The sequence below is a fragment of the Castor canadensis genome, chromosome 3, assembly GCF_047511655.1.
Source record: "Castor canadensis chromosome 3, mCasCan1.hap1v2, whole genome shotgun sequence".
Lineage (NCBI taxonomy): Eukaryota > Metazoa > Chordata > Mammalia > Rodentia > Castoridae > Castor > Castor canadensis.
The window spans coordinates 67,377,789-67,399,240 of record NC_133388.1 but is presented as its reverse complement, the minus strand read 5'-3'; positions in this window follow the sequence as shown (position 1 = coordinate 67,399,240).

The following is a 21,452-nucleotide window of genomic DNA, read 5'->3' as shown; positions in this document are numbered from 1 at the left end:
CGCGTTATACACCATCATGCTGCTCTCTGGGAGGAAAGGGGCTTTCTCACCACAAAGGGCACACCCATCACCAATGGGTCTCTAATTATTAAACTACTAAAACCCTCTTACCTTCCCACAAAAGTAGCAGTAATCCATTGCAAGGGACACCAACCAGAAACTACAGAGACTGCCCGGGGCAACACCTTTGCAGACAGAGAGGCAAAAAGGGCTAGCATTCAGCTCCCCCCACAGCACTGTTCATAACTACCCCTAAGATAAACCTTACCTATATATCAGAAGAGCAAAATAGATTTATAAACCTAGGAACCACACCAGATTCACAAGGATGGTTCCTTTTAAATGGAAAACATGTTCTCTCCAACATACAAGCAGAGGGGGTTCTCAGGGCCATTCACAAAACCTTTCATATTGGCACTAAGCCCCTTCTGCACTTTCTTCAACCCTTATTCTTTCATCCTTCTCTCCCATCTCTCATAAAAAAGATTACCCAAGAGTGCCCCACCTGTGCCCAGGTTTTCCCCAGAGTGGCCTGAGACCACCCCCTTCTTTCTCTGCTCACCAGGTCCAGGGCTCCATACCATGGGAAGATTGGCAGATTGATTTTACCAATATGCCAGCTCATAAAAAACTTAAATATTTATCAACTCTGGTTGATACTTTTTCTAGATGGGTTGAGGCTTTTCCTACTACAGGCAAGTCAGCGGACATAGTGTCTACCCACTTAATCAATGACATTATCCCCCACTTTGGATTGCCTCAGACTTTACAATCTGATAATGGGCCAGCCTTCATTTCAAAGGTGACCCAAATTGTCTCCTCTACCCTGGGAGTGGCCTGGAACCTACATATCCCTTATAACCCTCAATCATTGGGAAAAGTGGAGAGAATAAATGGAATAATAAAAAAAAATCTAAAAAAGCTCTCCATTGAGCTCCACTTGCCCTGGACTCAGCACTTGCCCTTAGCTTTGGCCCACATCAGGGCCACCCCCTGAAGCCCTTCCTTCTTGAGCCCCTTTGAAATAATGTATGGCTGCCCATTTCTTTTAGGAAACTTGCCTTCAACCGACTCTGTTCCTTTGGCTGACTATCTGTCTTACCTTAACCTTTTCAGGGAACTTCTCAGAGAGCATGCTGACCATATCTTGCCCCAGCCCTCAGAGAGCCCTATAACAACTTCTGTTAAACCAGGGGATCTTGTTCTCCTGAAGGATCTTCGACCTTGTCCATTGGGACCTCAGTGGACTGGACCTCATCTAGTCATCCTCACAATGCCCACCACTGTCAAGCTCAATGGGATCCCCCAATGGCAGCAACTTTCAAGGATAAAACATTTCCCACCAACTTCAGACTCTTCCACTACAGCAAAGGCTGAGTACTCTTGCATACCGCTGGGCCCCACATGGCTACGCCTCTCCCTCTTCCACTCCTACATAAGTTCTTGGTCTTCATCTGGCTCTCAGTTTTCTGCCATAGGTGAATTTACCAACAGTTGGCCTTGTCTGCAAATGAAGCCTGGGAAAAAACGTCAGCCTCAGCTCCTGGGGACCTCACAAATTTCCAAATTCCAGCTGAACCCCCCCTTAATGATGCCCCCACTCAGCATGAAGAAGTTAGATCAATCGGTGCCCATAATACCAACAAAAGGCTGGAATGTTAAGTCCCTGGCATTCTTGGGGTGGGTGAAAGTTCCCGAGGCTAACACTGAAACCAGAGCCCCTGACTTATGACTGCTTGCCAAACTTCCTTGCTTGTTTCTCTGTTTGCAAAATCTCAGGAACTTCCAGTTACTCAACTAGCCAGGCATGTCAACCTGTTCCATCTGGTGATCACAGATAATCAGAGACCAGAGACTCTCTCCCTCCCCCATGGCTTGGCCCCTCCTATAAAGCCCACTACCCATTTCAGCCAAGCTGCTGTGCTCTGAACCCAAAAGAGTGACAGCCCTGCAGTCTGGCCCCTAATAAGTCTTCCTTTTCCACATGTGGAGTGGTCTTTATTTGGCAGTTCCTTACAGAGAGTGTTGTAAGCAAACTGTATGCCCTCCTATGTTTTCTTTTTTGATCTTAATCTCTTTGAAACTCCTAGAAATTTGGTCCTTTTATGCCAACTAAAAGGTCATATGGGAATGATGACACTAATTCAAATAATAGGTTACTATTTCTTTCTAAGCTATGGATTCTTTTCTTTAAGTCAATATTTCTATCTCTTTAGAAAGTTTCCTTATGCTTTTTCCAGTCTTTTTTGTTCAACAAAAGCAACCTTTACCAATATTTCTCAGCTTAGCTGTACACATCAAAACTTCACACAAATGTAATTATTCAATATACTCATTGTGCCCATCATTCTTTTTTGAGCATAGTATATATAATAATACTTGATTTTGTTATAAAATAGTTTATTCCTTTCTATTGATGGTAATATTTTATTATAAAGATATACCACAATTTAATTATTTTCCTGTTGTTAGATAATTGAGTTGTTTCTAGCCTGGGGATATTATTAATAAAGCTGCTGTGAACATTTGTAAATAAAATGTGCTTTTTATTTCTTTTTGATAATACCTAGAAGTGAATTACTGGGCCAAAGAGCCAATTTTGACAGATACTTTAAATAATTTTCCAAATTGTGTTATTTTATACTTATACTTTGTATATATGTACTTTCTGGATGCTCCACATCTTAGCTTACATTTGGTGTCACCAATCTTTTATTTTAGTCATTCTAGCATGTGTGTAGTACCATCTTATTGCTTTTGCCTAAGGATGTCGAACACTTTAGATGCATAATGATCACCTCTGTATCTTCCTGATATTGCCTGTATAAATCTTTAGCTCAATTATTTGTTGCCTTTTTGTCTTTTTAGAGTTGAGTTATAGAAATTCTTTGTATTTTTTTATATAAGTCATTGTTAGTTATCTGTGTTTTGACAATTTTCTCTTAGGGTATGGAAGAAAGTTAAATTCACTTTCCATTCATTGCCTTTATTATATCTTTATATAACTAGAACTGTTTACTATTGATGAAGTTTAATTTTTCAGTTTTCTAAATAATTAATGATTTTATGTCCTGTCAAAAATAATAGCTTTGGGGGCTGGTGGATTGGCCAAGTGGGAGAGTTCCTGCCTACAAACATGAGGCCCTGAGTTCAAACCTTAGCACCATCCTCCCCCAAATAATAATACCTTTCAAGATCTTAAGTATGTCTTCTATAGCTTATATTTAAAGAACCTCATGCTTTTAGGTTGAACATTTAGGTCTATATTCCACCTTCAATTAATTTTGGAATAGTGTGAACTGAAGTATTTCTGGAGGACTTGGCATTGTGCATGTTAATGGTAATATCCAATGGTGAGTTTGAAATCCATATAGAATTGGCTTGTAAGGTGAGTGGGAAGTGGAGAAATAGATGATGAGCAAATATGATTCCATAAGCTTAGTTACAAAGATGGAGGGAGGAGGTAATGTAGTTACAAAGGGATGAATACTTATAATTTTTAAAAATAAAGGGAAAGGTTTTTACCATGATTCCTACATTATTGATTCTTAGAGTCAATAAAAAATCAAGTTCATAATAGAGGTGAAATCAGATGATGTGGTTAGCAAGAGACATGAGGAGTGAGGGGAAGGATTCAACTAAGAACTAAGACACTAAGTCTCACACAAGCTCAGATGAAGGAGAGAGGGAAAGGAGGATAAGGATGGGGATAAATAAATAGGTGAATGAAGAGTAGCTGTGAGAAGAAAACTTCTTGGAAGTGACTTCCAGCACACAACACAGCTCTGCAATGTGGTAAGCACATAGTAAGCATTTCTTCAGTTGATGGAGCTGATGCCCAGTGGCCTTAGCTTTCTCCATGAAGTTCAGGTTGAGTCATCAAAGGGAGCAAGAAGACCATAGAGTAAGGAATAGAAGACATGGTAAAACTATAGACTTACTTTTGTGGCACATAGACTAGATGTGCACACATGAAGATGCTTCTTTTTGTGCACCTTGTAAAATATGTGCAAAATTGTGCAAGGATAAATACTTCCTTGCTGTTTAAAAGAAAAGAGTGACTGCTGAGTTAGAAGGCAGGCTGTTTCAGCTTCATAGTCTTTGCACTTGACCACTTTGGAGTTCAGGTACAGACAGATTGTTAGTGGGCCATTGGGGTTTAAAGTGATTGCAGAGAAGATTTTGGACTCCCATTCTGATTTTTTTTACCTTTTCCTTTCTTTCTCTCTATTTCCTACATCTTACCACATATCATCAATGCAGCTAGTCCTTCTCTAGTCTGACAGCAGTGACTTCACCCAAAAGTTTTGGAAATGGGCGAGACTGAAGCTCAGTAAGTTAGAGATATGACTCTGAATGCCACCTCTGCTCTGGGGAATAGAATAGAAGAGAAAATGAGATAAAGCACAGGTTTAGTTTGAAACTTTTGAAGTGTGATTGAGTGGTACAAATGGAAAACATCTACTTCTAAAGTTGCAAAATGGCCTTTAATGAACTGTTAGATAAAGCAGTAGATAGGGTAAAATGCACAGTTCAAACTGTATAGTTGTAATTTTTCATCTAAATTATTCTAAGATGAAGTAACCTTTCAAATATATTAATTTGAATATCAAGTATGATGTACAGAGTTTCCAGTTACTGGATACTGTCATTTTTAATAAAAGAAATGAGGGGAAAAGGTCATTAGACTTTCAAAGACTGTTTTGTATGTTTTCCTATCACCATCATTCACCCAAAGTTTAAAATCCCTAGGACTCAATATTGCATAACAAAAATGATTTATATCCTTCCCATGGTGATAAATTTCATTGTTATGAAGTATTCTATCCTCCCTTCTTCTCATTGTGAAATTAATTTCTAAAATCTCGTGAACTACCAGAGGTAAACCAGGAGAAAGCATTGTCAGTATCCTTAGTGAGTTCATGGACTGGCTAACAACCAATTCAAAGGACACCTAGTGTATGGAGGCTTTTTCAGCCTTAACCTAGCTATTGGCTTTTCCTCTATCTGTTTCTGTTGCTTCCTGGCCTTATTTATCCATCTGCAGAAACTCTCATAGAGTTTCATAAGTGTCTTTTGATTTTGTTTCCCTCTTTAAATTGATGGAAGACAGAGACTATGCCATTTTCTTCTTTGTATCTTTTGGGAGTTAATTTTCTGTGAATTTCTGCACATTTTGCATCAATTTTGGACATAGACTATTTTTTAAGGATGTTTGAATAGCAAACAACCTTGGAAGATGTAGGATCTCACCAGAGGGCAAAGAATAAAATTTTTTCTGGATGAAGATGATGAAAATAACTCCTTTGAAACAAAGGTTGAGGAGGTTTTTAAGCAACCCCCTGAAAAGAGGAAATTTCTACACTCCAAGTTCTTGACCTGGACACAAATTCACCATGTGCATAGCATCCACCTATGATGCCACCATATACCTGCATACAGCTTTGGGAGAGGGGCAATGCGTATGAGAGATTGGTGTGAACATGAAACTCCTACTGCCTCCTCTGAAATAAGTAACCAAGTCCTTTCTCTGACCCCAGGATGTCATGTCTTCTTCTAAATTCCGTGACATGGGGTGGACTAACTGTAGCTTGTGGGATGAGCAAAATCTCAGACCCTCATGATTCTTGACAGTTTCTTCAATATCTAGCATGTGGCTAGCACAATGTAGAGGAAGTAACTAGATTTTTAGTTTTGAGTACATTTAGGCTAATTGTAATTTGATTATAGTTTAGTTACAGAATGAACATTTTTATTGATCTTTTTTCAGTTACTCCCTGTATTACCTAAGTAAATTTCTCTGTCTACACCTCAATTTCCTTATGTGTAAAGTGGGAAGAATAAAAATATCTGCCTTACAGATTTGTGTTAGATATGGAGATGTGCTGCCCAGGGCTCCTTTCTAGGAAGCACTTGTTGATGGGTACAGAGACTGCAGTCAGCAGACAGTCACTGTCAGTCAGTCTGCCCTTAGCATCTGCCTCAGCTGCAGAGTCACATAACCAGCTGTCACACTGTTCCCTGGGCGGCCACTAACTGAGCAATGTATTTGTAAGGGTAAATGAAGGACCAGCCACTTTGACCCCACAATCAACAACTTCATTGGGCAATATCTGATTCAGAGCTTATTGGATGAGGTTTTCTCAGGTCTGCATTGAAATTTAATTTCTCCCTCTGTGCAATTGTGCTTTGTTTTACAGATTTCCCTTAATAATACAGGTTTTGAGCCCTAACAAATATTCCCCACCACCTCACCCAGATTCTGCTGCTGGACAGTCCAACCCACATCAGGGTTATTGTAGGTGTGGCACTTAACTACTCAGAACAATCCTTGCATATAGTTGGTGCACATGACATAGTAACTTACTGTTATCATCATTAGTATTATTATGATGATCAGCTAGGAGCATCCTAGAAGTATGGTCCCTGCAATTCAGGATGTTTGTGCTCTTCTGAAGTATATCTGGGAAAAAGTAAAAAGAGTGGTGAGTTTGCTCAAAACTGAACCACAGGTGATTAGTTGAAACAATCAGAGATATTTAATCTTCAATTGGGAGAATGAAAGTTTTAAAAAGATATTGGTCTGTCAATACTCAAATGGCTTTTATTTGAAAGTGAGATTACAAGGATATATGTAACTGTCACAAAGAGGCAGATTTGGCCTCAAAGTAAGGAAAGATTTTTGAATATGACTGCTTAAAATGTCCCACACTCTCCCTGGAGAGTCTCTTGTCAGAGATACTGTTGAAGGGACTCAGGTTTTGGTGGGATGAGAGAGAGGGTTATAGACCTGATAAGATCTGAGATGACTGTGTTGGGTCTGGAGACCTAAGACAGATGAGTGAGTATCCCATTGCCCTGGAGAGCAATATCATTCCTGCATCCTGAGGAGATGGAGGCCTGCATTCCGCATCCTAAAGAAGAGATACAGAGTCTGATAAATCTGCCGCAGGGCTGATAAGCAAAATGCTCTCAAGATTGTTCCCTTCCCCCAATAAAGGCACAAACCAAATCAGTTCACCTGAGAAAACCCGCGAATCCATGGCCAATGAGAAAAACCCACCTAAGCCAGAGTTAGAACGTCCATAGAAACGCCAGCCTTCACCTGTGCAGTGAGCTACCAGTTTCTGGGCTCCGCTACTCTTCTCTAGCTGTAGCCTTTCCTTTCTCTAATAAATCCTACTTTATATACCAGCTTTGCCTCAACATCCAGCTGCCTCACGAGCCAGTTCCCTCGCCTGTGAAGGCAAGGACCCTCGACCCCGGCCTGCAACACTTCGACACAAGCATGTAACAAATGGTGGAAGAAAATTTAGAAATCCATTAGTTCAATTTTCTGTAGAAAGCAGGAAGCTCATATCTACTTTCTTAATATTTCTAAGAGAAATATACCAGAGTTGTTATCTGTGTACTGTTGAATCAATGTGAATGATGAATCAACTCTTAGTGACAAAAATGCTGATTTCTGTACTGCTAGTTTAACTCATCTCTTGTGAGTTATGCACTCAAATAGCTAAATATCTATACAACTTGAATGTACAACACCATGACTGGGATGTGGAATTTTAAAAACACATATGTGGATTTAGTCAGAGGTTGTAATAGAAGTCTTTAAGGGCTGGGGGCTCAGTAACCTCTGCAGAAGACCTTTTTGTTTGGAAAGTCCAGTTGAGACCCTCCTTTTGGTAATGTAGATGTAGCTTCAAGATCCCACCCCTGACTGTTCTAGACTTTTTAGTTCTGCTTTAAAAGTTGCTGGAGAAGAGATAGGCAACTCTGTCAAGGAGTCAAATATCCTTTTAGGGAGTCATGGTGCTTTATCCCTTGATAATTTTCCTTTACATATGAAAGTTTTTAAACTCAATCTGATGAACTAGTTTAGTTCTGTCTGCACCAGTCCCGAGGTGAAACTCACTGGAAGAAAAAGCATATTTTGAAGTCTCAAACTATGGGCACAGGCTTACCAAGAGGCTCTAGAGAGCTACCCTACAGCACAGCGTGTGGCTAACTCAACATTCCTGCCATCAGGGGGAGGTCTGTGAGGTGTGGTGTGAATGTGATATGTATGGTGTGTGTGTGTGTACCAAAGGAGAAAACATTACTAATGCTTTTTTACTTTGAGTTACCTTAGACACACATTTTGATATCCCTCAAGCCCTAGTAATGTCCTCTTATCTCCCTGCAACCCTGAGGTATCATACTGTTGTTGATACCCTGTTTATGACTTTTCCTCTGGCTTTGGGAAGAACACGAGGACAGTAGGTGGAAAGGATATAGCCAGTTTAGGCTGATATCAGGGTCAGATGTCGTGTGGATGGAGAGAAGTTATACATAGTAAATGGGAATTTCTATGTGTGTGTGGGGGGGTGCGGGGGAATCCATTGTCCAAGTAGATATACTCACTTTATATCTGACACCAATTTCTTGAGTTGACATGGGGACATCAAAACGCCCATTTGTGTAGACTTTCTGAATAAGCACTGCTTGTTTTCAGCTGGAGGTACTGCTAGCAGGGAATTCAGAAGTGCAGCACAGCAGGGGCTTATACTTCAGGCCTGTTCTGTATTCTTTAGATATACTACTTTCATAGTCATACTTGCTTTTTCCCTCCTATACCTGCTTGATTTCTCTTGGGCAGTCATTGCAAGGCTATATCATAAAAGGTTCAGTCTCCTAGGGAAAATTCCTCTACTTTCCTAGAGTGCTTTGTGTGGGAAGAACAGAAGGCAGTAAGAGAAACTTTGCCTTTTTCTGTTTCTTCTGAGAAATTACCTGGTTTCTGTGATAGTTCATGCCTGGATCACTGTAGTACTGCCAGACTCTGATTTTTGGCAGAAACCAGCAGCAAATAACATTAAGAATAAGGCATTTCAGGAAACTGATGAGACTTTCTGGTGTCTTTTCTATGAGTTATGAATAACCAAGACTGACCCTGTTGGCTCCTAGCCTCCATAGATATTATGAAAAAGGAGTGAGACATTAGCAAGGAAAGAAAGTCACTCTCCAGATAAGTAGGCAGAGCTCCAAGTGAATTATTCAAATGTTAAAGGGTATATAATCTTATGAGGTGAGATATGACCAATACCATTGGTTAGGATAAGCTAGCTCATGAAAAAGCCACAGCTGTGCACTCCAGCACATCTAGAATCCAGTTAGCAAGGTTAGATTTTTGTCAAGTTAAATTTTAAAGCCATATTAATATTAATGCCAGATCAGTAATTGTTCACAGGTTTATAGCTCCTTTGATAGTTTTGAGTCCTTATCTAGGTGATACATGTTCCCCTCTGAATACAAGAAAAATTCAGTCACAAAATCGGTAAATTTTAAGCACAGTGATATTAAAAAAAAAAACAAAAAACTCAGCTTGAAAGTCTGTTGGGATGATGGTAAATCAAGAACACAGGACTTTATTTTTTTAAGCACTAATAAAAATGGGAAATGAAGTCTCTTTAGGTAGTTATGGTATCCCTGATGAGCACTTCAACAATAAAGGAAGCAAAAATGAGTTAAAATTCATATGTCTGATGGGACTGTTCTTGAGACCATTTGCACAGGATCTTGACTAAAGAATCCTGTTATTTCTACTTGTATGTATTTTGCCAGACATTGTACAAAAAACTAACACAAGGAGGAGGGAAAAGCTGTGTCCATATCCTCTGAGATAACGTTCAATTTGATGAGCTGATGTTTTCTTAAACTCCTGTTGTTGACAGTATTAACTTCACTATCCTTGCAAGTAGCTGATAGCATTTCTTACATGAAATGCTTAGAGCTGATTCCAGAAACTTCCTAGTGTCTGAAACTATTCTGAATATAAACTCAACCTGCCATAAGGAGTAATAGAAAAGAAAGAAAGAGAAAGAGAAAGAAAGGAAGAAAGAAGAAAAGCAAGTAAGCAAGCAAGCAACAAAGAAGTAAAAGGAGGATATTTAATTCAATCTCCCTTTAGCTTTTCTCAAGGTGTACATGTGATCTGTGAGTTAGACAATTGCTCTGCCATAGGAATAAAACCTGTCACTAATTCCTAGGTGAAATAAGTCAGGGGAAATAGGAAACAGATACAATAACAGATTTGAGTCTCTGGATTTTTTCACTTAACCACTATTAGGATAGGAAAAGGACTCAATTAAAAAATATTCAAAGGGCTCAGACTGAAAATGTGCATTAGTCCACAGAGAGAACATAAGGACCTGAAAGGAAGAAGGCAGAGTATATGATACTGTTTTTAATAGCAGGAAACACTCCATATTTCCAACAGTAGGTGACTAATTACATAGAACAAGGATCAGTAAGTAACAATCTGTGGACCAAACTCAGCCTGCAGCCTGTGTCTTACTGGAGTACAGTCACCCATGAATTAATTATGTATTGTCTATAGCAGGGAAGAGTGTTGTGACAGGGACCACACAACTCACAAAGTTGGAGATATTTACCATATGACCCTTTGCAGAATTAAACTGTCCAACACCTGATATAAGGGGTTGTACATACATTCAGGGAACACTGCTATCATTAAAAGAATACTGCTGTGTCTACGATGATAAGAAAAGATTTGTGATAACAAGAAAAAAGTGATTCTAAATAGTGGGAATATAGAAAGTTAGGGATTCTATTTGCCTAAAGTCAAGGGCTGTACATATGAATTAAAATGTTTTGGAAGAGTTTATATGTGAACGTTTTAATAATAATTATCTCTGTTGAGGAGGTAGGACTGAGAAGAGGGACAGTGAAGAAAAAGGAAGAAATATTTATTTCTTCTCTATTATTTCCAATTGAAAATATCCGTATGATAATTTTATAATTGAAAATAAAATAAGCCAGGCACTGGTAGCTCATAGCCCATAATCCTATCTACTTGGGAGACTAAGATCAGAAAGTTTGCGGTTTGAGGCCAGTCCACACAAAATATTGGCAAAACTCCATCTTAGCAGAAAAAAACTGGTTATAGTGGCAAATACCTGTCATTCCAGCTACAATGGGAAGAATCAAGATCCAGACCAGCCTGGGCAAAAAGCGAGTCTCTATCTTCAAAATAACCCAGTGAAGAGGGCTGCAGGCTATGGCTCAAGTGGTAGAGTGCTTGCCTAGCAAGTGTTAGCACTGAGTTCAAACCCCAGTACCACCAAGAAATAAAACTAGATTTATAGAAGCAACAGGCATTTAAGAATATTCTTATTTGTAACAAGAATAAGTGTAATGTTCAATGATGTAATAATACTACTAGATTTCTTGTGGACATTTTTGCTGAATGTTTATTTATTTATTTATTTATTTTCATTTTTCTTTTATTATTCATATGTGCATACAAGGATTGGTTCATTTCTCCCCCCTGCCCCCACCCCCTCCCTTACCACCCACTCCGCCCCTCCCTCTCCCCCCCAATACCCAGCAGAAACTATTTTGCCCTTATTTCTAATTTTGTTGTAGAGAGAGTATAAGCAGTAATAGGAAGGAACAAGGGTTTTTGCTGGTTGAGATAAGGATAGCTATACAGGACATTGACTCGCATTGATTTCCTGTGCGTGGGTGTTACCTTCTATGTTAATTCTTTTACTACAAAAGCTCCTAATTCTTTAACTACAAAATCAAATAAGTGTTGTTTCATGCTTGCATATCTATCGTTGATTTTAATTTCAGGTATTTTTTAGATGATTACAGTTTACCTCTTCATTAATTTAGTAAAAGAATAATTAAGGCATTTTATCCTAATTAAATAGTTATACATTTTAAAGCATATTTTTACTCTGGGGAATTTTATTTGTTGTTTTCAAAAGCGATTTATAAAGCACCATCTTAAATCCCTCTTGAGTCTTTAAACATTTTTAGCGTTTGCAATTTTATAGAAAACATGTTTGATTTGCAGCAAATTATTTAAATATTTCTTGATTTTTTAAGCTGCAAAATAGAAAAGATGCTACATGTCTTACGTAATGAAATTTTGTGCTATGAAGCATTTTGGGGGTTCAATAAAGTATCAATAATTTCAATTATATTAGCATTGGCATAATTTTAGTGTAGTGAAAATGTGGACAGCTACAAAGATGGTCTTTGAAGATAAGGACCCAGGAATCTTTACAAATCTGAAAGATCTAAAGTTTGGAATTTTAGATGATGCTGGAAAAGTCACACATAAGCAGTGAAAAATAAGAAAATATGAAAATAACATCAAGGTCTCTTTCAGCACCAAAACTGTACTGGAGCTGGTGGTTGTTTCCTCATCTCTAAAATGGGAATGATTTTACTTACTATGTCAAGTTCGTGGACATTTTGTGAAATTAAATGAATTAGTGTATTCTGTAGAAATCTTTAACATCTTAACCTCTATGCAAGAACTTTCCAAAGTGTAACATGTAGCCCTGTTGGTGTGTAAGATGATTTTCAGGGGCAGTGATGCTTTTTGTGTTTTAATGATTACATATTTTCTATTTACATTTCTTATGGTGAGTGACATGCTACATTTACGATACTTCCTTTTACATTCATTTATGGAAATAAAAATGTCAGTCACCTTAAAGAAAAGTATTTTTAAAGCAAACTACTAAATAACTAGTACTACAAGTGGAACACAGATGTGACGAAAATCCTCACAATGGTATGTAAATGACTACAGTTCAGGAAACACTGGGTTGTGGAGATACAAATTTGACTTGGATTTTTATATTTTACCATATGGCTCTCAACTGGCATTGTTTAATCTGCAGCTACAAACATACTGTGATAAAACAAGACATATGGGGCCTTTTGCAGCAAAGGAGGAAAGAGAAGAAGCAGACGCTTAACGCACTTAGGAAAGGAACCCCACTGTAGCTGAAATGCTGGCCGGGTAGTAGCACAGTCCCAAGCTGCTGTATCTTGGGCTGCTTTCACTGCAAGAGGAAGAAACACAACATCTAGAGAATTAAAAAGTACAGCTGTTGCCCAGTTGGATCCAGGACCCTGAGAGATACCAAAATGTGAGGATGGTCAAGTCCATCACAAGAAATGGTGTAGTACTTAAGGGTAACATAAGTATTTCTTCCTGTACACATCAGATAATCTCTGGATTACTTCCAATACCTAATACAATGTAAATGCTACAGAAACAGTTGTTATATTTTATTATTTAGGGAATAATGACAAGAAAAATTGTCTGTGTATGTTCAATGAAGATGCAATTTGATCCAGGAGATAAAAAAAGTAGAGGAGGTCAACATGGCTAAAGCACACTAGATACATGTGTGAAATACCAAGGCAACCCCCCTTGAACAATCAATAGACACTTAAAATCTGAAGGACAGGAGAGTAAAATAGGCCTTGTCCTGGGGTGGGTACCAGTAGGATGGGGCAAACAGAAAGTGAGAAGGAGGGTGAATATGGTGGATGTATTTTGCATTCCTGTGTGAAAATAGACAGTGAAACTTGAAATTGTTCTAAGAAAGGGGGAGGGAGGATGATGGAGAAGGATGGAGGGGGTGAATCTCATTAAGATACAAGCGCATATGTAAATGTCACACGTATGCCCCTTTGCAATGACTATATTCAAATTAAAAAGAGAATAACGTGAAAACTATTTTTATTTGCAGTTGATTGAATCAGCGGATGTGGATCCTGTCAATATGGAGGACCAGCTAAGTTCCTCTAGAAGGGATGTGCACATCTCTGCGAAATTAACTTTTGGCCCGTTACAGTATAGAGTGTTGTGAAGAAATGTGATTCCTATGACTACTGAAACCAACTGCATGTCTGATCTGACTCCATTGACCTGCCAACTCCATGGTCACTATCATTAAGTGCTTGAGTTAGTAAAGGCAGCACACAGGGAGAAGAAGGGCAGCTGAGGAAGCCCACCTCCGTGGTCGCACCTTAAAGCTACCGGGATTCTGCCTGAATGTGCTTTCATGATTTCCAGTGTCAGAAGTGTTCCAAGCCCAGGCACAGAGGAAATAAGCTTTGGGTTTGTGATGCCGATCTTCCTCTGTGACCTGGAAAGCAAAAATGCCTTGTCCTAACAGCAGTGAGCAATCCCATGCCTGTTCTTCCATGCCTTTCCTCTTCTGCTCTGCGGACAGCTCCAAGATCTTTTGGCCCTTCTCCGTTTTCCTTCTCTTCTCAAATTTGGATTCAACTTCAAAGAATACACTTTGTCCCCTCATCTTATTTCATGCCCTCAGTTTATGAGCGCACAAGCCAGCTCTGCGTTAAAAGTTGAAGATTCGCAGTACCAAAAATTCCCACTATAGGAGCAGTTCCAATCTGTGCTGGATGTGGGAACTTCTTGGTCTCTAGTACCTGCCTGCCTGGCTACTGATTTTTTTATGTCTCTGCAAATTCAGATGGCCAAACATCTTCTTACGCAGCAGTTCGGAGGCAAGATGGAGTATCTCCCTTGATTATTTATTTAAAAAAATCTTTGAAGCCTGCCATTTAACCTCAGCAGGAGACTTGAGATTTTTGTTTTAGGAACACAGTGATTTTATTCCTTTGGAGCCTTATATGAATTATTAAGCTTTTAAGAAATGAGAGCAAATAGAATTCTGCAAGGTAATCAAAAGCTAATATGCTAATGTGGACCTATAGCACAGTATTTTGGTCAGAAAGAACATTAAGCTTAGATCAGTTATTCATCTAAATTAAGGAAATTGAGGAAGAGAGCAAGTCTAGCAAATTACCTGTGCCGGTGGTCACAACCAGCCCTATCATGGACTCTTTCTTAATCATGTCTCTTAGTGTATAACCGAGTTACTAGGATACGGCCGTGTGGCAGCATCTTTATTAGAAATTGTGTGGAAGAAAAAAAGGTCAGAGGCTCATTTCCAATAACTGCTTGACAAGTGACATGGAGAAAGGGCAGGAAGGAATTGAGGTTGTGTTGTTTCCTTATATCAAGATTTCTAGATAATGGCACTTATGTGAATGGGAAATCTCTAGAAATACATTTTATTAATCTCTTGGTTCAAAGAAAAAGAGACATAAGATCATACTATCATCAAAATTAAAACAAGCAAGCCTAAAAAGATACACAAATATCAAGCAAAGAAAAAAATCCCACCATCTGTCACAGAAGAAAATTTTATTATCTTAAGTCTGTCTAAATCTAAAAGTCATATAAAATTATGTAAATAGAAGTTACACCTTCAATTTGAAAATAAATAGCTAAAGGGCCTAAGAATTATAGAAAACTTTGTAAGAGCCAGGTGGCTGTCATTGGAGAAATGTCCACAGAAGTACTATCCACCTCTGTGTGACTAGACCTTGTATCTATTTATACTATGCTTACTAAGGAATTGAGACAAATTTATAAAGTTTAGACTAAACATTTCTTTAATTAAGCCCTACCTTATCATTGTCTTCCAACAAAATCATAGGTATATGAATGAATTAGTATATTTTATTAATCAGAGATATGTACTAAGTCAGAGGTATATGAGTAGTTATCCTAATTACCAAAATCAGAGATATACTAATAAATTACTGAAATTCATAAAAAGATGAAAAAACTCTATAAATTATTAGCATCATATTTTGATCAGAGATAAAGTAACCAAGACAGTAAGAATACCTGCCATCCCTGTCACCTGCCTCATCTTTCCTTCCTGATGCCCCTCCCTACCCTCAGTAACTCCACCTCACACAGAGGTGGCATGGACTAGAACAGAGATTGTACTTTTTGCTTCCAATAAACCTGGGGTTCAAACTGAAGCCCACCAATGTATTAACTGTGTGACCTTGGGAGGATCACATAGCTTTTCTGAGGCTCAATTTCTTCACCTATTAAATGGACTTAATTTTAGGCTTATTTTGATAATACAATGAGATCCTATTTAAACTCTAGATATTCAACAAATATTAGTTCTATTACTGTTATTATTACTAAAGTTTTTTGTTTTTCTGTTATTTGTTTTGAAAAAGGGTATGGTTAGGTAGCTCACTCTGACATCAAACTCATGATCCTCCTACCTTGACCTTCCAAATGTTGAGATTACAGGTGTAGACTACCACACCCAGCTCTATTACTAGAGTTTTGAAAGGGAGCAAATCAAAACAGTTTTCTTCCCTGACTAATGATGGAACCAACAGCTAAGTAGATTTCTGTATCTATCTCTTCACCTCGGAATGAAGTTCCTCCATTTAATCACTGGCACAGCTGGACAGGAACAGGCCTCTTACTTTGTGAAACAACTAGACTAGAACATACTCTCCCATGGAGGACTGCTTTAAAAGAGAGAAAGCCCAGAGGCCTTCTAAACTCACCGGTCATCTTTTCTCTCCAAGAAGAGTGAACACGGAGGTTGAGAGAAACTGAAGTCCCTCCAAGTGGAAACGTTAAGATTTCTCCTTACATAGTTATAATTTTGATGCCTACAATTTTAGAAAATTAATATTTTGCCAGATTAAAAATTTATAAGTGTACAAACTATATGATTTTATAATATATATAATATATTATATAATATATATTCCTCTCCCTTGATAATTTTTCTACTGTGGGAAGATGAACTTCTTTGCTCCCAATTGTTGTCTTCTTCTCACTAAAGGATTTTGCATGGGTTACCTTTGCCAAAAAGTTTTTCAGTACCTTTCTGTGATGGTACGTTTTGATCGCCAACCTGATTGGATTGAGAGATGCCTAGGAAATTACTAAAGCACACTCTGCTGTGTCTATCATGAGGCCTTTAACCTAATCAATGGTTTATTCCATTGATGGATTGAAAATTTGAATAGACTGTTGGGAAGTGGTAGAACTGTGTCAAATGGCCAAAAAACACATGAAAAAATGTTCACCATCTCTAGCAATAAAGGAAATGCAAATTAAAACCATGCTAAGATTCCACCTCACCCCTGTTAGAATAGCCATCATTAGCAACACCACAAACAGGTGTTGGCAAGGATGCGGGGAAAAAGGAACCCTCTTACACTGTTGGTGGGAATGTAAACTAGAACAACCACTCTGGAAAAAAATTTGGAGGCTACTTAAAAAGCTAGACATTGATCTACCATTTGATCCAGCAATACCACTCTTGGGGATATACCCAAAAGACTGTAACACAGGTTACTCCAGAGGCACCTGCACACCCATGTTTACTGCGGCACTATTCACAATAGCCAAGTTATGGAAACAGCCAAGATGCCCCACCACTGACGAATGGATTAAGAAAATGTGGTATCCATACACAATGGAATTTTATGCAGCCATGAAGAAGAACGAAATGTTATCATTCACTGGTAAATGGATGGAATTGGAGAACATCATTCTGAGTGAGGTTAGCCTGGCCCAAAAGACCAAAAATCGTATGTTCTCCCTCATATGTGGACATTAGATCAAGGGCAAACACAACAAGGGCATTGGACTTTGAGCACATGATAAAAGCATTAGCACACCAGGGAGGGGTGAGGATAGGTAAGACACCTAAAAAATTAGTTAGCATTTGTTGCCCTTAATGCAGAGAAACTAAAGCAGATACCTTAAAAGCAACTGAGGCCAATAGGAAAAGGGGACCAGGAACTAGAGAAAAGATGAGATCAAAAAGAATTAACCTAGAAGGTAACACCCACGCACAGGAAATCAATGTGAGTCAATGCCCTGTATAGCTATCCTTATCTCAACCAGCAAAAACCCTTGTTCCTTCCTATTATGGCTTATACTCTCTCTACAACAAAATTAGAAATAAGGGCAAAATAGTTTCTGCTGGGTATTGAGGGGGTAGGGGGGAGAGGGAGGGGGCAGAGTGGGTGGTAAGGGAGGGGGTGGGAGCAGGGGAGAGAAATGACCCAAGCCTTGTATGTACATATGAATAATAATAATAATAATAATAAGTAAATTAAAAAAAAAAGAACAGTGGAAGGTGGGGACTAGTTGGAGGAATAGGTCACTGGGAGCATGACTTTGAAGGGTGTATCTTGATCCTGGCCACTTCCTGTTACTCCTTACTGCTTCCTGGCCACCATAAGGTGAGCAACTTTATTGTCGTGTGCTCCTATCACCACGATGTTCTGCCTCACCATAGGTTCATAGCAATGGAAGAAGCAACCATGGACTAAAACTTCTGAAACCATGAGCCAAAATAAATCCTTCCTCCTTTTAAATTGATTTTCTCATGTATTGAGTCACAGCAAGAAAAAAGTAACACATTTCCCTATAGGTGGAACATACTTTTTTGTTCCATTAGCTTTGGCTATGGTCATGTGATGCGTAATATTGTACAATAGTCAAATGACTTGTCAATGGAATGTTTGTGAAACCACTTTTTTTTTGGTCTCAGGCTGAGTAGATACATGAAGCTGGCCCAAGGAACCTAGCACAGCCTAGAGAAGCACAAACCTCGTTACCCAAGTACCAACATACTTGAAACCAACCTGCACACTAATGTAAAGGAATAAATACTATCAAAACCAACTTTTGTGTTGTCTGTACCACACAACACAGTTGACTGGACACCATTTGTTCTTACTGGAGTCTTGATCGGACAGTTTGCTGGGTCATATCTCACATATGAAGCAAGGTAGCATATGTGAGATAAAGCTCAGGACTGGCCTATAAGAAAGCAGTGAAATTGTGCTGAGCTAGCCTGACACTTGCTCACCTGTTACTAAAGAAAGACTTCTCACTGAGACTGTTAGCACTGTTTGAGTTTGGCTAGAACCAGCACCATCCATACTGCATGATTTCCATATTTGTAAATTCAGAAGGAATGTATTATTTTCTTATAGTGAATCTCCTTATTTTAAATTTTAGTAGGTGCATGCAGTCAGGAGTATACTAATTGTTTTAGTCCTCTTGCAGAGTATAATTTAGCACGTGAAATCAGATCTATGAGAGTAGATTACAGCAAATAGGTGAAATCTTACTACAACAAAACATTTAAAAATATTTTATAATGCAGTATTTATGATCCAAAAGATTTCCATAATCTAGTAATGGTAACTTAGTTTGAAAAATATCAAATTAAATTTCATGCATCCTTGCCTTAATAGAATTTGATTTATAATTTTTTCTTTCAGGGGGAGGCAGTGCACTGCAGAGTGACTAATGGTAAAGGTTTTTAATGTGCTGGCCAATCTCATTTCAAAGTCTATCCATCCCTTGTCCTACTTTATTTTTCAGTGTTGAGGCTCAAGCAGGGTGTCACACATGCTAGGCAAGTGATCTACCATTTAGCTTTATCCCCCAGGCCCCATGTCCTATCTTCATATTCTTGGGTAAGTCCCTTACATTGAGTGGTGTTTTACAGTCCTTACCTGCAAAATAGGAATAACAATGAAACTACACAACAGGGTTGTAATAAGGATTACATGAAATTATTTAAAGCACTTAGTCCACAGCTGGCGTATTGTAAGCCCTTGATCTTTCTATGACATACTTTTGCTGATGTTCTTGCCATACATTATTACGTTAAATCACAAGCAACATTTAATATTTTTAAAAGTGCCAGTTTTGAGTTGGGCATTGGTACACGCCTGTAATCCCAGAACTTTGGAGGATAAGGTAGAAGGATTATGAGTTCAAGGCCAGAGGTGGTTATATAGCATCAGTCTGCCTCAAAAAACAAAACACAAACAAATAACAACAAAAATGATTCATCTTTGATCCTTACAGTTGATCATAAAATATATATGAAATTTCATCAAAATCTGGAATTCTACTAACATGACAGAACAGGAAAAGAAGAAAAAGTAAATCCTGTTTTGTTTTGACAGAAAGAAAGTTAGTCATTTGCATATGTATTCAGCAACTAACATCAAGTATTTGAACATTTCAAAATGTCGCTGCAATTTTGTAATAATTAGACCTGCTTACATTGCATCACACCCATTCTTTTTAAGGTAATTTGCCAGCTGTTTTCTTTACTCCTTCTAGCTATGTTGTCATAAAAATTATTTACATATCTCAAATCCATGCAATTCTTCTCTACCAAAGTTAGTGACATTCCTGTATACACTGAGCAGTGTATATCTACTTCATGTCTTTCTAGCAAGACAATTCAGGTTTTAGACTGTGTCATTTCTTTAAAACTTTTTAAATGAAATTTCAAACACATAAAGATAATTGTAAAAGTATGAATATTAATATTCATTCATTCACACACACCTTTTCATATATGTTTTTCATGTTTGTTTTTTCAAAACAAAACCTTAGAGACAAAGCTGATGTTCTGTGTTACTCCATGAATAGCAAGGAAATACATACGAGCAAAGGCATAAAGGGTGTGATATGTCCTTTACCAAGTAGTCTGGGAACATTTCCAGGGTGTTGAGATGCCAGTCATAGTCTCCAAGAATCAGTGACTTCCTCTGGTGGTTCTTGGGGATGTGCTATTGCTGACCTTCTGCACTTTGAAAGCTGTATTTTTCCCAAGCAAATGCCAGAATGCTGTCTGTGATATCTGACTCCAGCTGCAGGCTACTCTAAATATAACCAGGTGCCTTTTTACCTTAAATTTATAGCTAAAAATAATCAAGTTGTTGAACGACAGAAGAATAATACTCAATTTAAATTCAGGTGCCAAGTGGCACATTTATGTTTAAGAACAGGCGATTTTGCATTTAGTTTCTGACACAAAAGACCTGTCTTGCTGGGAGTCATGAATTACAGGCAACCCTTTAACAACACACATCAAAACTGACACTAAGTGCAGCCTCTCTCTCCAAACATATGTGTTTAATTATTATTCAAATATTTTAAAAGCTTCTTTTACAGCTGACAACACTAGACTTTGTCATCATTTGTTAGTTTTAACACTATGGCAATAGATTACTGCATAAAGGATTTTAAAAAGCACTTTTTGCCTCTTCAGTAAAGTAGATTCTTTTATCTCTGTAACCCCCCATGTCTTCTTTTACAATATTCAAAATGATCCAAGAGATTGTGTTTGAATGAAGATCGGCTGTGACTCCAGGGTGCCATGTTTACATATCCTTATTTTAAATGCCCTTGCAGTATAGCTCTGGCAAGGACACAGCCCATGAACGGATGTCAGCCATTGACAGGGCACACTCAGTAGCACTGCTTCTCACATTGTCACAGGACAAGTGCCTCCTTCAGCAGCATTATCTCCAGTCTCTCCACAGCTCTTACCACATGTGTGCTATGTAGGCCTACAGCATGGGGAATTGTCTTTTCCTAGATTTCAGTGTGGACTAAGAATCTCTCCTCTTGATCTAAGCCCATCTCTTTAACTTTTAGAGCCTGAGATTGAGAGAATGAATGCTTGCTTTCAACCAGAGGAAATGATGAAGCAAATGGCCTGAATAATATGGGTATGAGCACTTGTATAGTCATTGGCTTAATCAGGAAGGGAAATTATTGCAGAAAATGTTATATGGAGTCCTGGGTTTTCTAAATTAATGAAGATTTTCGTTTCCATTTTCAGAGTGCTGTTGGGCATCACTCCTGTGTGCTGCCGTGGACTGGCACCAAAATGTGAAAGAAAAGGTACCAATTGACACCAGAGTGGTCTAGGAAGAGAAAGGCCAAT